This window comes from Callospermophilus lateralis, chromosome 14, assembly GCF_048772815.1.
Source record: "Callospermophilus lateralis isolate mCalLat2 chromosome 14, mCalLat2.hap1, whole genome shotgun sequence".
NCBI classification, from domain to species: Eukaryota; Metazoa; Chordata; class Mammalia; order Rodentia; family Sciuridae; genus Callospermophilus; species Callospermophilus lateralis.
The window spans coordinates 18,155,622-18,171,053 of NC_135318.1; the positions used below are offsets into that span (position 1 = coordinate 18,155,622).

The 15,432-nt window shown below is 34.3% G+C and overlaps 1 protein-coding gene across 4 annotated transcripts in view; it reads left to right on the forward strand.

Annotated features, from left to right (window-relative positions):
• Positions 1-15,432, forward strand: part of Ncoa1 (nuclear receptor coactivator 1) — a 232,400-nt gene that overhangs the window by 49,547 nt on the left and 167,421 nt on the right. For all 4 annotated transcript variants that reach the window (XM_076834033.2, XM_076834034.2, XM_076834035.1 and 1 more), the window contains exon 2: positions 5,451-5,584. The gene's annotated coding sequence lies outside the window, so the exon portion shown is untranslated. The remainder of the gene's footprint in view (positions 1-5,450; positions 5,585-15,432) is intronic.

Here is a 15,432-nt window from a genome sequence, read left to right on the forward strand (position 1 = left end):
AACATTAGGGACATCACTAAATGTCCAAAGTACATGTATGAAGGCATGGATTAGTGTGAATATACTTTGTATACAACCAGAGATATGAAAAATTGTGCTCTCTATGTGTAATATGAATTGTAATGCATTCCGTTGTCATGTATAAATAAAAAAATGGTAAAAAATTAAAAAAATCTTCAGGTTTGTTTTATGGTCTAGAATATGAGTTGACTTGGTAAATGTTCTGTGTGCCTTTGAAAAAATGTGTTTTCTATCCTTGTTGTGTAGACTGTTTTACAAATGGGGAATTTGGTCAAATCAATTGATGGTGTTTTCAAGTCTTCTATATCTTATAGGGATTTTCTTTCTTTCTTTTTTTGTTCTGTTGATTAATTCTTCCCATATTTTAACTTTTCTAGGCCTTTGTATTTAAAGTAGATTTTATGTGAACAGGATGTAGCTGTATAGCTGTATCTTGTTTTTTAAATTTGATCTGATAATCTAGGCTTTTTAAATTTTTAGTTGTAGGTGGACACAATACCTTTATTTTATTTATTTATCTTTTTGGGTGGTGCTGAGGATTGAACCCAGTGCCTCACATGTGCTAGGCAAGCACTGTACTACTAAGCAACAGCCCCAGCCCTAAGCTAGCCTTTTAATTAAGGTGTTTAGATAGTTTCTGTGTAATCATTGGTAAGTTTGGATTTAAGTCTATCATCTGTAGTGTTTCTACCTTTCAAATCTTTATCTTTTTCTTTTCTTGACTTCTGTTGAATTAATCATTTTTCATGATTCTGTTTTATCTCTTGGCTTATTAGATGCATGTATTTTTAGTGGTTGCTCCATCTAGGTCATGGTTTTTCAAGCTGGGCACTTTCGATATTTTGGGCAAAACACTTTGTTGCTGGGAAGATGCCTCTTGTATACATCGTAAGATTCATTCTTGGCTTCAACCAGGTGGATGAGAGTAGTAGCCACATCTCACTGTCAGTTCTGACAACCAAAAAATGTCTCCACAGTTTGCTAAAAGTTCTCGAGTGTGTGTGTGTGTGTGTGTGTGTGTGTGTGTGTGGTGGTGGTGGTGGTGGTGGTGGTGGTGGTAGAGAAGGAGGAGGAGGAAGAGGAGGAGTATTCTCCTTGCTTGAGAACCAGTATTCTGGGTTTAAAAGATACATCTTTAAATTATCCACATTCTTTCTTTAATAATATTATGCCACTTAATATATCACCTAATAACCTTATGACAGAGCTGGTGATATAGCTCAGTTGGTAGGTGCTTGCCTTGGATGCACAAGGGTTCAATCCCCAGTACCATAAAACAAAACAAACCGCATGACAGTGTAATTCAATTTTAAATCCCCAATTTTAATGATGTGTCACACATTTTATTTCTCTGTATCTTTTTAACTCCATAGTTCATTACCATTTTGCTTAGTTTACAAATAACCTAAAGTGAACAAAATAAAAAAATAATTCTTTATATTTACCTTCTCTTTCCAGTGCTCCTCATTTATTTTTTGCAGATGCAAATATTCACTTGGCTTTTATGTTCCTGCGTGAGGAACTTCCTTTAGAATTTCTAGTTTCTTCAGGTCTGCCTTTTCTACAGATTTTTAAACATATTATTATTAGTTATTTTAAAATCTGTGATCATTTCAACAACTGAATCATTTCTGATTCTATTGATTGCTTTTTCTTTTGGCAGAGGGTTGTTTTTTCTTATTCTTTTGTGCACGCCTCATAATTTTTGATTTACTACTTGTGGTCCTATGCAGAGGACTAAGGTGACTCTCTTCTGCTGCTTCTGTCAGGCTATGTGTGTTGGAGGTCGAGTCAGGTGTATCAGGGGCTGAGCTGAGTTTGTGGGTTTTATCATCATTACACAGGACCATAGGACTCAGATTTCTCCAGTTGGTTGTCATTCCCTTGTGGTACTAGAGGATATTTTTCTATGTACCACAGAGGGACTTTTCTTTGTGCTGTCATTGTTCTCCCAGTGATACGCTGTTGCTTGGGGACAGGGTGATAGTCATTTTGGTTCTGGGCATTGGTGTTTGGCCTTTTTCAGCATTCATGCCCTCTCTTCCTTGTAGCAGTCAGTCTATGCTATGTACTTGGGGTTGGTTGTGGACAGAAATATCCTTCCCCTCTCCTATCCATGATAGGTATTTCCTTGGGATTGGTACAGGATCCTTTACCCAGTTCCTTTTCCTCTTCCCCTACCTTTTGCCATGTCTCATTGCTGAGTGTTTTTCTATATTCCCTTTCCTCCCTTCCCCAGAAGCAGAGGCATTTTGTTCCTATTATTTGCTGAAGCAGTGGATTTTGTCTGGAGCTTGAGGTGAGAGTTTTCTGATTTTTCCCTACTTACTTGAGGGGCCTTTTTATTTCTGCCTAACCTAGGTTCCGCCTGTGCAATTGCCCTAAAGATGCAGGACTAGGACTCTCACTTCCTGTCCTATTTCTAATCTCTTGTGTGAGCACTCAGTTGAGGCAAGCGGAGGATCTTCCAATTGAGTGGAAATTTCCTTGTGCCTGGGGTCCTTATCTATTCCAAACGGACACACTAGTTTACACTTGATCTTTAAGAATTTGTTGAAGTTGGTAACCAATTTCTTCTTATACATATCAGCCACTACTTTTTCTGTGTCTTGCCTAAAGTGAAAGTTTGTGTGTACTGTCTTTTCCTTGGAGGAGCTTATCTTTCTAAGGAGAGGAATAACATTTACTTGGAATTTTATAAGATTTTTTTGGTAAGAATTAACTTTACTTGGTTACCTTATAACCTCAATTTTTTGTTAGACCAAAAGAAGTTTTGACTTTTATATGTGTGTGTGTGCACACACACACACACACACACACACATCCTTTTTTTTTTTTCTTGTTAGAGTGGGAATAACATTCCTTTGTGAATTTTTGCATTCTAAGCAAAAGTGGAACTACTTAGAGTTCTTGACAAGCTATGCTGTTGCAAACTTATGTTTGTGTTTTTCCATCTCCTTCATCTGCCTCTTGAGTATATTCTTATTTAAAATTGAACCCAAGGGGCTACATGAAACTTTTTTTTAATGAGGTAACTTTTGTTTTAATAGCTTTATTTTATTCATTTATTTTTTAATGTGGTGCTGAGGATTAAACTCGGGGCCTCACAAGCAAGCTAGGCAAGCGCTCTACCACTGAGCCACAACTCCAGCCCATGAAACCTTTTTTGATTCTACTAAGTAGAATGGAACATTTCTATACTTGTGTCTCATGTTCAATGTGTTATGTTTTGTGGGACCTTTTGAAATTGACACTCAGTGAAGCTGGGCAGTTTTTAGATTTTGAGGCCCATCACCCTGAGAACTGTCCTTCCATTTTTAGAATTTTACAACTGGAGAGTTGATAGGTTTTAAGTAGAATCATAGAGTAAGCTTGAAATAAAAAATACATTAACGTTATCAATAGCCATCCTACTGTGCAGTAGAACACTAGAACTTCATTCTTCTAACTATAACTTAGCACCCATTGATCAATCTCTTCATGTCCCTCCCTCTCCTCTATTTTCCCCAGCTTCTGGAAACCATAATTTTACTCCTAACTTCTATGAGATCAACCTTTTTATATTCCACATATAAATAAGATCATGCTTATTGTAATTAATATAATGATGTTCATATGTCTACCACACTATCTTTATTCATTCATCAGTTGATGGGTACTTCAGTTGTTTCCATTGGCTATTGTGAACAGGGCTGCAGTAAACATGGGAGTGCAGATATTTCTTTGATATACTGATTGCATTTTCTTTGGATATATACCCAGAAGTAGGATTGTTGAATCACATGGTAGTTCTGTTTTTAATGTTTTTGAGGAAGCTGAATACTGTTTCCTATAGTGGTTATATTAATTTACATCCCTCTGACCCCTGACAGTGTGTAAATGTTCCTGGTTTCTCTGCATGATTGCCAGCACTTATCTTTTCTCTTTTTGATAATAGTTATTCTTTTTTTTTAATACATATTTTTTAGTTGTAGTTGGACACAATACTTTTTATTTTATTTATTTATTTTTATGTGGTGCTGAGAATTGAACCCAGGGCCTCATGCGTGCTAGGCAAGGGCTCTTCTGCTGAGCCACAACCCCAGGCCCCCCCCAATAGCTATTTTTATTGAAGTGAAATGATAGCACATTATGGTTTTGCATTTCCCTCTTATTAGATATGTTGAACATTTTCTCATATAGTTGGGTGTTTGCATCTCTTCTTTTGAGGAATTTCTATTTAGGTCTGTTGCCTTTTTTAAAAATTAGGTTGTTTTGCTTTGCTTTGTAATTGAGCTTTTTGAGTTCTGGGTATTAACCTCTTGTCGGATATTAACCTTTTATGTGTTAGAGTGGCAAATATTTTCTCCTATTTTTTGGGTTTTCTCTTCACTCTTTTTGTTTCCTTTGCTGAGAAGAAGCTTTTAAGTTTGATGTAATCCCATTTATCTATTAATAATTTAGAAAATGAGATTATTTATACAAACTGGCATATATTTATACAGTGAAATATAGAACTATAAAACAATGAAGAAACATACCTTGACATGGAAAATTATCTAGGATAACTGGGTAAAAAAATGTAATGTGGAAAAACTGTTTAAAAAGGCAGGAAGAATAAGACTATGTTTTCACTTAAGTATATTTGCATAAAAAATTGCTAGAAGGATATACATACAAGAAACTAAAGTGGTAATCTACAGTAAGCAGGGGCAAAGTGGGCTACTTGTGAAGGCAATGGGACTTCTCAGATATATGTTCCTTTTTATATATGTTCCTGATTTTTGAATCAGGAATTTATGTATTCAAAAAAATTAAAAAGAATAAACATTACTATATGAACACTGAAAGATAACAGGAAAATTTGCATAATATTTCAGAACTGATTAAAAAATGATGGCCTTTGAAATAAAAACTGTGTGTGTGAGATTCCTTTATTTTACATGAGCCAGAATTTGCTAACAAGAATGCATAGAAAATTGCAAAAGACAAGGTTTTTATGAATCTGGCTTCAAATAAAGAAATAAATAAAAAGGGCAACTTTTAAACGTAATTAGAATAGATACTGAGGCCACTTATTCTGGGGTGACTTCAGCAGCTCTGATGAGTAAGATTCATAGTTACGAGCTCCTTGATATACTCCTATTTGCTACATACCTTCTTTGGGGATCTAAATTTTTTTCTTCCTTCCTTCCTTCCTTCCTTCCTTCCTTCCTTAAAAGCCAGTTTCTATCTCTTGTCAACTTTATTTGTCTATTAATATTTTTAGTTTTTAATTAGCATTTTTGTCACCTGTAGTAATGATAAGACTAGAAATTGGCATTTCTTAAATTAACTCAAGTATCTATGTGATACTCTTTGTATGTTTGCAGGGTACAGTGATGTGTCACAGTATCTAAAATCTGTAATGATTTCAGTGGCCTAAATGTGTCTTCTTTTTCTTAATGTAGATCTATCCATGCTAATGGAAATGTAACTGGAACTGACTGATGATAAAATCAAGGACCATCAGACAAGATCATGCACTAGGAAACTTTGCTTCCAAATGAAGGCACCAACATTTAGAATTTCTGCTTATTCTAAGGTATTTGAGGTACAATTTTAATTTTATTTGGCTCCTTGCCAGTCATTTTATTATTTTGGTTTCTGTATATTGTTTTTGCAAGTTTAAAAGTTCTTGTATGTTAGAGTGGCTAACTAGAGAAGAGTTCATCTCTTCCCATGCCCTGCCTGCAAAAGAGAAAACATCCAGATTTTATTTATTTTTATTTTTTATTTTTTGTACCAGGGATTGAACTCGGGGACACTCAACCACCAAGCCACATCCCTAGCCCTATTTTGTGATTTATTTAGAGACAGGGTCTCACTGAGTTGCTTAGTGCCTCTCCATTGCTGAGGCTGGCTTTGAACTCGGAATCCTCCTGCCTCAGCCTCCTGAGCCACTGGGATTATAGGCATGCACCACCGCACCTGGCCAAACATCCAGATTTTAAAGAGCAAAATTCCTTATTATTAGAAAGTATGTCAGTTATAAGAAATGTATTGAGTAAAGATTAAGACTCAGTAAATTACACTGGAAAAATTGTAATTAACAAATCTCAATTTAATACTTATTTTATTTATGTTATGACCCTGAGATAAGCAGCAGAATTCAGCATTTTGACATTCTGCCTACATGTTATTAGGGACCTTAGTTTAACCTTTAGTTTTTGTGTCATTCATTCATTTTTTTTTTTTTTTTAATGTGGTGCTGAGGATTGAACCCAGTGACTCACATGTGCTAGCAGGTGCTCTACACAGAGTCACAACACCTGTCCTGTCTTTTAGTTTTGTTTGAAACATTTCTCCCTTTTTTTCCCTAAACATTCATTGTTAGGGTTTTCCATTCACCAAGAAGTGTCCCTGTTAATTCCCATAAACTATCCCTATAGAACCTTTGGGATCTGATGGATTAATTTCACTTGGACCAGAAAATCAAGATACATAAACAGTTAAGTGACTTTTCCAAAAAGAGGTGGATCTCTACTTTAAACACTACATAAAACATCTGGAAACAAAAAGAAAATATAGTGTCAACATAAAATAAAATAATTCTCTTATTTTTCTGACACATAAATTCCAAACAGGGTAGAATGAGGTATTTTACTTAAAAGCAAAATCATTTTTGTTTTCACTGTATTTTTCCACATGGGTAAAACGGATGGAAAATAGATTGGAGGCAGGTCAAAGTTGGTTGGTTTCTCTGTATATGTTTAGAGAGTTTTGTAAGTTCATATCTTATTAGACATTTTGTTCTGTTTTGAGAGGAAAATATCTAAAGCAATAAATTCCAAATTAATAGAATTCATGTAATGTAAATCCTAAGGACTGCCTTAGTTAAAATAAATGGATCTCCTCATAGAAGGTGATGGTGCTTTTTTTTTTTTTTTTGATGACTGAAGTCAGGGGCACTTACCCATTGAGGCACTCCCCCAGCTTTTTAAATTTTTTATATATTTCTTTATTTAGAGACAGATTTTCACTGAGTTGCTTAGGTGCCTTGCTATGTTGCTGAGGCTGGCTTTGAATTCACGATCCTCCTGCCTCAGCCTCCTGAGCTGGGATTACTGGCATGTGCCACCAGGATTTGTGTAGAAGAAAGTTATCTTGTATCAGGTAACAAATGAACAGAGCTAGGTTGCTCTGATGACAAGTTTTGAAATTTTCTCTGGCAGCTAGTAGATGTATTACACTTTTCTAGGTTTTTTTTTTTTGGGGGGGGTGTCATTTTGAATCAAGTAGTAATGATGATTAAAAACAATTTTTCTTATTACCAGAACCAGTTTACTTATTTATTTAAGATATGTCATTCCTTCTTTCTTTCATTTAAGAACATAAATAGAATGCCTAAACTTTGCAAACAATGATTCTAGATTTGTGGAAGGATATAAATTATTTTATAACTTAATTATGAATGAAGTTGAAGACTTCTTTTACTCAGAATGTTTACTCTGGAACTAGAGAGACTAAATACACCCATTTGAAAACACTTATGTGCAGTCATAAAAGGAGCACATAAAATCATAATTTAGATTCTCTTTCTAAGTAATGTAGTTAAACACTATATTCAAGCCTTAAAAAAAGGTAAAGATTAGGAAATAGGGATTCTGACCAATTGAATTTGCTGAATAAATGGTTGTGGTTGTTAACCATTTGTGGTTTTACTTATAAAAGTGTAATGTATCCTAAATTAGGTTACTTAAATTCTTTTTATTTGTTGGTGTGGGGCTACTGGGGATTGAACTCAGGAGCACTTGACCGCTGAGCCACATCCCCAGCCCTATTTTGTGTTTTTTTAGAGACAAGGTCTCACTGAGTTGGTTAGTGCCTTGCCTTTGTTGAGGCTGGCTTTGAACTCGCAATCCTCCTGCCTCAGCCTCCTGAGCCGACTTAAATTCTTAAGGCAGGCATTTTTTTAAAAATATTTTTTTAGTAGTAGATGGACATAATACCTTTATTTTTTATTTATTTACTTTTATGTGGTATTGAGGATTGAGCCCAGTGCCTCACATGTGCAAGGCAAGCCCTGTGCCACAGACATTTTTAATTGATCAATTTCTTATTCTCCTTATTCTTTTCTAAGCTTTTACAGAGTGATATCCCCATACATATATGTTGCTTTCCTTTTTTAAAATTAAGAAAATTGAAAATGTCACAATTTGTACTTGGAAAACTTTACATAATACATTTGTACAATATATTTTCTTGTGACTTTTTTTAGATGAGTTTAGATTTTGAGATTATTTATTTAAGATATAAGGAATTTTATTGTTTTTGGAGGATTAGAATAAAACAAATCAGTATTTGAGAGGATGAGTTAATGCCCTAGAATACGTGAAAGTTTCTTTATCCTGTATTATGGTTCATGTTAAGTTGTCAGCCTTTAAAAATATTTTATGTGGATTTGATAAAATATTTGAAAACATATTTCAGCAAGTTATATTAAGGAAATGGGTATCCCTTTGCTATAGTTTTCTTTGTGGTATGATGGAAAGAGCACAAGCTTTACTTCTACTTAGTGCTATCTTGAGAGAATTGAATTTGAATTTCTTAGTTTTTTCTTTTATAATAACTAATGTTTAGCATTATAATGAAAAATGAAACAATGGTATAAAACAATACACATTAATGCTTTTTGGTGTGAAATTCATGAATGTTATGGTTAAAGACAGAGAAGAACATAGTAATGAAGTATCATTCAGAGGTTTCCTTCTCAGCAAAAACAGGTCAGCTCACACTGCTACTGAGAAGCTTGTAAAACCAGTTTCAAAGTTAATGACAAATATTATGCTTGGAGAGAAAGTAAAACGAGCTTTTGGCAAAAATCCCTTATCAAAGGCATACCATCTGGAAAAGCAATTGTCATGCGTATACTAGTGGATATTTTGTTTTTCAGCTGAAGTAAAGCACTGATTTACTGAGAACATACCAGCACTCCATGTAGGTTGTGTTACTGTTTATCATTGAAAAATCACTATAGCATAAACGTTTTTTGTTTTTATATCGTTTTCTAGTTGGTAGTTGGTTATTTTTTATTTTTTCTTAACAATTATAGCTTGGCAGAGTCTCATTGGTTCCTTCTGATCAAAGCACCAACAATTTGAGGCATACAGGCTCTTTTTGACACCAGGCTATCAATTCATATCCTACTTTTTTTTCAGAGAGAAGAAATGCCATTCAGTAGTCTGACTTTTGATCATGATTTAGTATTGGAGAAAAGAGTAAAAATTGTGAATATAAGCAATTTTGGGCTGCATAACCCACATCTTTTCAGAGTTTTGTGAAGAAATGGTTAGCAATGATAGTGTTCTGTTTTTCCATAGTAATGTGTGCTAGCTGTGTAGGGGAAGTGTTTGCATTGTTGGTTAGTTGTTTTTTTTTTTTTTGTAAAACAAAATAAATATTTTTTACTAATAATGTCCTTTATATTATTTCAAGGGGCATAACAATATTTTAAGTAGTCTGAACTTTTCATTTCAAGTCACAGTATCATGAGTTTTAGTTTAGGATGAGATATGAGGAATTTGCAGAAGTCTGATTTATGGTATAAAACAATTCAATCTAAGAATTTAATCATTTGCCCACACTTCATATTTTTTTTAATTATCACAGAAAAATGATTTTTTGTGCATATTTAAAAATTATATCCAAATTTTGCTGGGCATGGTGGTGTACACCTGTAACCCAGCGGCTTGGGAGGCTGAGGCGGGAGGATAACAACTTCAAAGCCAGCCTCAGCAAAAGGGAGGCACTAAGCAACTCAGTAGTGGGACCCCGACTCTAAATAAAACACAAAATAGGGCTGGGGATGTGGCTTAGTAGTTTAGTGCCCCTGTGTTCAGTCCCCAATACCTCCACCCCCCCACCCCCCCAAAAAAAATCAAAATTTTGAAATGTAACACAAAGAAATATTTTCAAGAACCAAAAAGCAAGCAGAGAGTAGATTAGGAATCTTCACCTCCCCACCCCCCAAGTCTCTCAAGTTAAAGAATTTAACTCCCAGTTTTGAGTAGGGTATGCATTTTCCCTCCCACTCCCCACTTTCAATGGAATGCTGAAAGAAGACTTCAGAGAGAAATCTTGTTATAATTTCTGGATTCATGTTCCATCATAACATCTAGACTACAAAATTTTAATTTATATTTTGGAATTTAAAATTTAGTAGAAATAAAGAATAAGAAAGAAACCAGCTGAATATGAAGATTGGTTTATGGTTTGATCTGATTCCAAACCTGGGGACTTATACATCTTTCAGTAAAGTTATCAAACAGTAATAGGGCTGTGGCATGACTCAGATGCATGATTGGACGGCTCTGAGTGGCCAAAGATGAGACAACTTGAGTGTCACTAAACATAGCTATAATATAATGAATCACATCACAATAATTTATTTATTAAGTTTTTGGTACTAGGGATTGAACCCAAGGTACTTTACCACTGTGCTGCATCCCCAGTCCTGTTTACTTTTTATTTTGAGACAGATGTCACTAAGTTGCTAAAGGTTTTGCTCAGTTACTGGGGCTGGTCTCAAACTTTGCAGTTCTCTTGCTTTATCCTCCTGAGTTGCTGGGATTATAGAACCATGGCCAGCTCATATTGATACTTTTTTTTTTTTTTTTTTTTTGGTAGAGGGGAGATTAAACTCAGGGCCACATCACCACTGAGCTATATCCCCAGCCCTTTATTTATTTTTATAAATTTATTTATTTATTTATTTTTAGATAGGGGCTTACTGAGTTTCTTGAGGTCTTACTAAGTTGCTGAGGCTGGCCTCAATCTTGCAATTCTCCTGCCTCAGCCTCCTGAATTGCTGGGATTATGGTCTTGCACCACTGAGCCTGGCTTTGTAATGACAATATTTATTTTTTAAAACTCATTGGCTTACTTTGGAGTATGTTTTGGGAACCAGCTGTACTTCAAGGTAGCCAAATAATGGAGGAGAGAAAGTTTTTTTTTTTCTTTCTTAGAAACATTCTAGTTATGAAGAATTCTAGTTATGAAGAAGAAATGATAGAGTAGATCATCATCACTTTGTAATGAATTCCTGGACCTGTGCAATGGTCATTTAGTGGCTGCTAGCATTACAGGATGACAAATATCCAGACATTAGATTTCCTTTGGTGAAAGTTCAAACACTGCCCATTAAGTAGCCTTGAAAAAAAACTGAACTTGAATCTTATCCAAATTTTAATAAGCATTTCTGACATAATCAGGGATATTTTAACCCTGACTGGATATTTGATGTTAAAGAATTAAGTATGTTGGGTATAATGAATATTAATGGATGCAAGTAAATGCCTCAAATCTACTTAATTATTATCTCGAATACAAGGGAGGGTTAAAGAAGATTGGCTATGAAGTTGTTGATCATTGTTTAAGTTAGACACTTCTGAATTTGATATTGTGGGTGTTAGATAAGAAGAGGGATAGTTCTTCATAATTTTCTCTAAGCTTCTTGGAAAAATTCCATAAGAAAAAGTTCCAATTACATTTTTCTCTTGGTTGGCTCATAAGAATACATTTGAATTACATCTATTTAATAATCTGCTGAATTCTTATTTTTAATAAGTTCTTGAGTCTGTTGAATGTAGAAAAACATGGCCCAGAACAGACAATTTTACTAGATAGGGCTTATAGTTTACCACGTGCTATTCTAAGTACTTTATACATTTTAACTCATTAGATCCTCATAAGAACTCTGATGGAGTAGATATTAACTTGCCAAAAGTTATTTAGCTGGTATGTGATAGAGCTGGGACTGGTATCCAGGCTCTCTGACCCCTACAGTCTATGCTTTGCTAGTTTTTGTATCTCTTTTTACAACTTTTTATTTATCTTTAATTTTCTGTGGTGCTGTGCATTGAATCTATGGGTACACTGAGCTACGTCATTAGCTCCTTTTTATTTTGAGACATGAGCTTGCAGTCCTCCTGCCTCAACCTCCCGAATTGCTGGGGTTACAGGCATGTACCACTGTGCTTGACAATAACTTTTATTTATAATCCCTGTCTTCTAATCCTTATACCTTTTATTATTTTGCTTGTCTTGTTTGCTGGCCAAGAAGTTAAAATTTTTTATATGTAAAATCTTTATTTTTAGATGTTGATGACATTGATACATATGTTTGCACCATGCAGAAAATGTCTATCTGTATATACATATATATGAATACTTAAAGGCATATCAAACATATGAAAAATCAGCATTGCAAAAATTATTTTATATGTTCTATAACCTTACTGTGCCATTTTCAGTGTGTGTTTTACTTAAATATTGACACATTCATTTTAATTCTTATCAAGTTAGAGCTATTTTCCTCTTTTACATATTTAAACTCAGAAAGACTGATTAACTATACTGTGGCCACATAGCTAAAAATACTGTTGCAGAGACTCAGTCAGTCTTACCTGACTTTACGACTTAATGCTGTTCTTTTTTTACTGCACTGGAAGGTTATAGTCTCTTAATTATCCCTCAACAAAATATGTGAAGAATGCTAGTGGGAAGCATATTAGGAAGTACAGTTTGTGACCCAGTTCACTTAAAACAAGATGCAGTTTTCTTTCATGTTGTATGTTGGGGCTAAAACAAATTATCCTACTTTGAGACAGTATCATTTTTCTCAACAACTGTTAGAATTTTATCTTTCTACCTTTCTAGGCTCCAGTATAATAAATGAGTTAGATGGGAAAGATGAACCTATTTGGAGACAAGCATACAAACCTATTTCTGACATTATCTCCCAAGAACAAATGTTTTCACTTTGCTTTACATTGTTAAAATGAACACATAAAAATAATGTATATGATCTTAAATATCTGTCTAGATGGTTAAATCTTAGAAACGAATGAGTGGTAAAATACTATGAAAGCAAAAGCTCTGAAAAACTGCCAGGGAATGCCTAGATGTTGAAGTGATTATAAAGCCACACACAAGTCTGGAATATTTGGGTGTACATTGGCTCCAGGGAAGCATACACTTTCAGATCTCCAAATGACTGCCATGTGGATAAGAAAATAGCATGTGTCATGTCATTTCACAAATCAAGGAAACCAATTTTTTTAAAAATATTTTTTTAGTTATACACACACACAATATCTTTATTTTGTTTTTTTATTTTTATGTGGTGCTGAGGATTGAACCCAGGGTCTCACACATGCAAGGCAAGTACTCTAACGCTGAGCCACAACCTCAGCCCTTTAAAAAAAATTTTTTTTAGTTGAAGTTGGACACAGCACCTTTATTTTATTTTTATGTGGTGCTGAGGCTCAAAACCAGCATCCCACTTGTGCTAGGTGAGCATTCTACTGCTAAGCCACAACCCCAGTTCAAGGAATCCGATTTTTTAAAAAATATTTTTTAAGTTGTTGATAGACCTTTATTTGTTTATTTATTTATTTATATGTGGTGCTGAGAATCGAACCCAATACGTCACCCATGCCAGGCAAGTGCACTACCGCTGAGCCACGTCCCCAGCCCAAGGAATCCGATTTTAAGACCATTTTTACTTGCAGTTTAGATTTTGGAAGTGGTATAATTGTATCCCCTAATACTTAGGGAAATCCAGAGTTAAGTTGAGTTTACTCTCTTTACAAATACAAGGTATTCACTAAGAATTATTATAGCCAGAAACCAAAGAATAAACTATAACAGCAACTATTTTTTAAAAATTATTATTATATTTCCCTGCTGATCTGTAAAACAGCCTTTTCATGGCTCATTTTTACTTTCAATTACTTGTTGATTTTATTGGTCCTATTTGGTGAATTTCTTTGAGTCTTAGATAAAATTACTCCTTCCTTTCCTTAACCCCCATATCTGTTATGTAATTACCTCCTACTTGACTTTATATAGGCCACTTGAGATAAAATTAGGCAATGCCTTTAGTACCCTGTTTAGCACATAATACTTATATAGTAAATATACCTTTTGGATTTTTTTTAAAAAGTACTTCATTCTTTTGTTTTAAAATTGATTTTTATTCTTCAACTTTTAAATGGGGAGGAGAGAATATGGCTTAGTTATTTCAGTAAGTCCTAGGTCTGGGACAGGTAGGAAAAACTGTTGATAATGTGTTATGGTAGTTTAATGAGTAATCTCTGTGTTCTCTGTAGAGAGGTCTTTTTAAATAGTAGTTTCTGAGTTTGAGATTGAATTGGTTCCCAATAGTACTTGGCTATGAGGAGATGGGACATAAATACTATAGAGAAGAATGTTGTATTTTATCCAACTCCATGGGTTTTTGATTTTCTCTAGCTGACTGCAGAGGGCATGATGATGTAGTGAGATAGCAAAGTAGGAGGCCCATGGACTCTAGTAAAAAAGAAAATTTGATTTTATCCTTGAGAGAATTAGTTATAGCTGTACACAACCTATGGAAGGTTTTCATAGCTAAAAATTGTATTATTTTTCTCTTTAACCATCCTCAACCCTCCACAGCAGCTGCACCTGGTCTTTTGTATAGCAGAAAACTGAAACAACCTTTTAATATATCCTTTAGTGGTATTTTTGAAGATGATATGAGAGTGTTTGGAAACTGAAGATTGTAGAGGCACAAAAGATTCTTTCATTTTCCAAAGGACAGTTATAATTATTGTGTGATGGCATAGCTATTGAAGTTATAAAACCAAGGAAGAAGGAAAAATGGAGGGAAAGTGGAAATACTGGGGTCAAAATTATATTGTTATATCATGTGTATACATAAATATGTAACAATGAATCCCAGCATTGTGTGTATAATTTTTTATATTTGTAATAAAATTTTATTGAGTAACTGCATAGTAAGTATTACAAATGATAAGAGAGATTTTAATTTAGTACATAATTAGAAAACTACTGAATCTGCAATTCTAGGGCTGGGGACCAATAATCTGATCTAACAACTTTTTTTTTTTTTGACATTGCTGTTTTTCTTTTCTTTTTTAAAAATATTTTTAAAAATTTATTCTTATTTGTTATACATGATGGCAGAATGCAATTAATTTCACATTACACATATAGAACACAATTTTTTCAAGACACTGATTATACCTAGAATATTTTTACACCATTTGTGTCTTATACATGAATACTTAGGATAATGATGTCTAACTCCTTCTTCCATCATTTCTATCCCATTTCCCCCTCCTTTCCCCTCCTTCCCCTTTACCCTATCTAAAGTTCCTCTATTCCTCCCAGGCTCCCCCACCAATTGCCATTATGCATCTGTGTTCTCATATCTAAGAGAATATTCAGCTTTTGGGTTTTCGGGATTGGCTTGCTTCACTTAGCATTACATTCTCCAGCTTCATCCATTTACCTACAGATGCCATGATTTTATTCTCTTTTAATGCTGAGTAATGTTCCATTGTGTATATATGCCAACATTGCCATATCCATTCCTCTACATAAAGG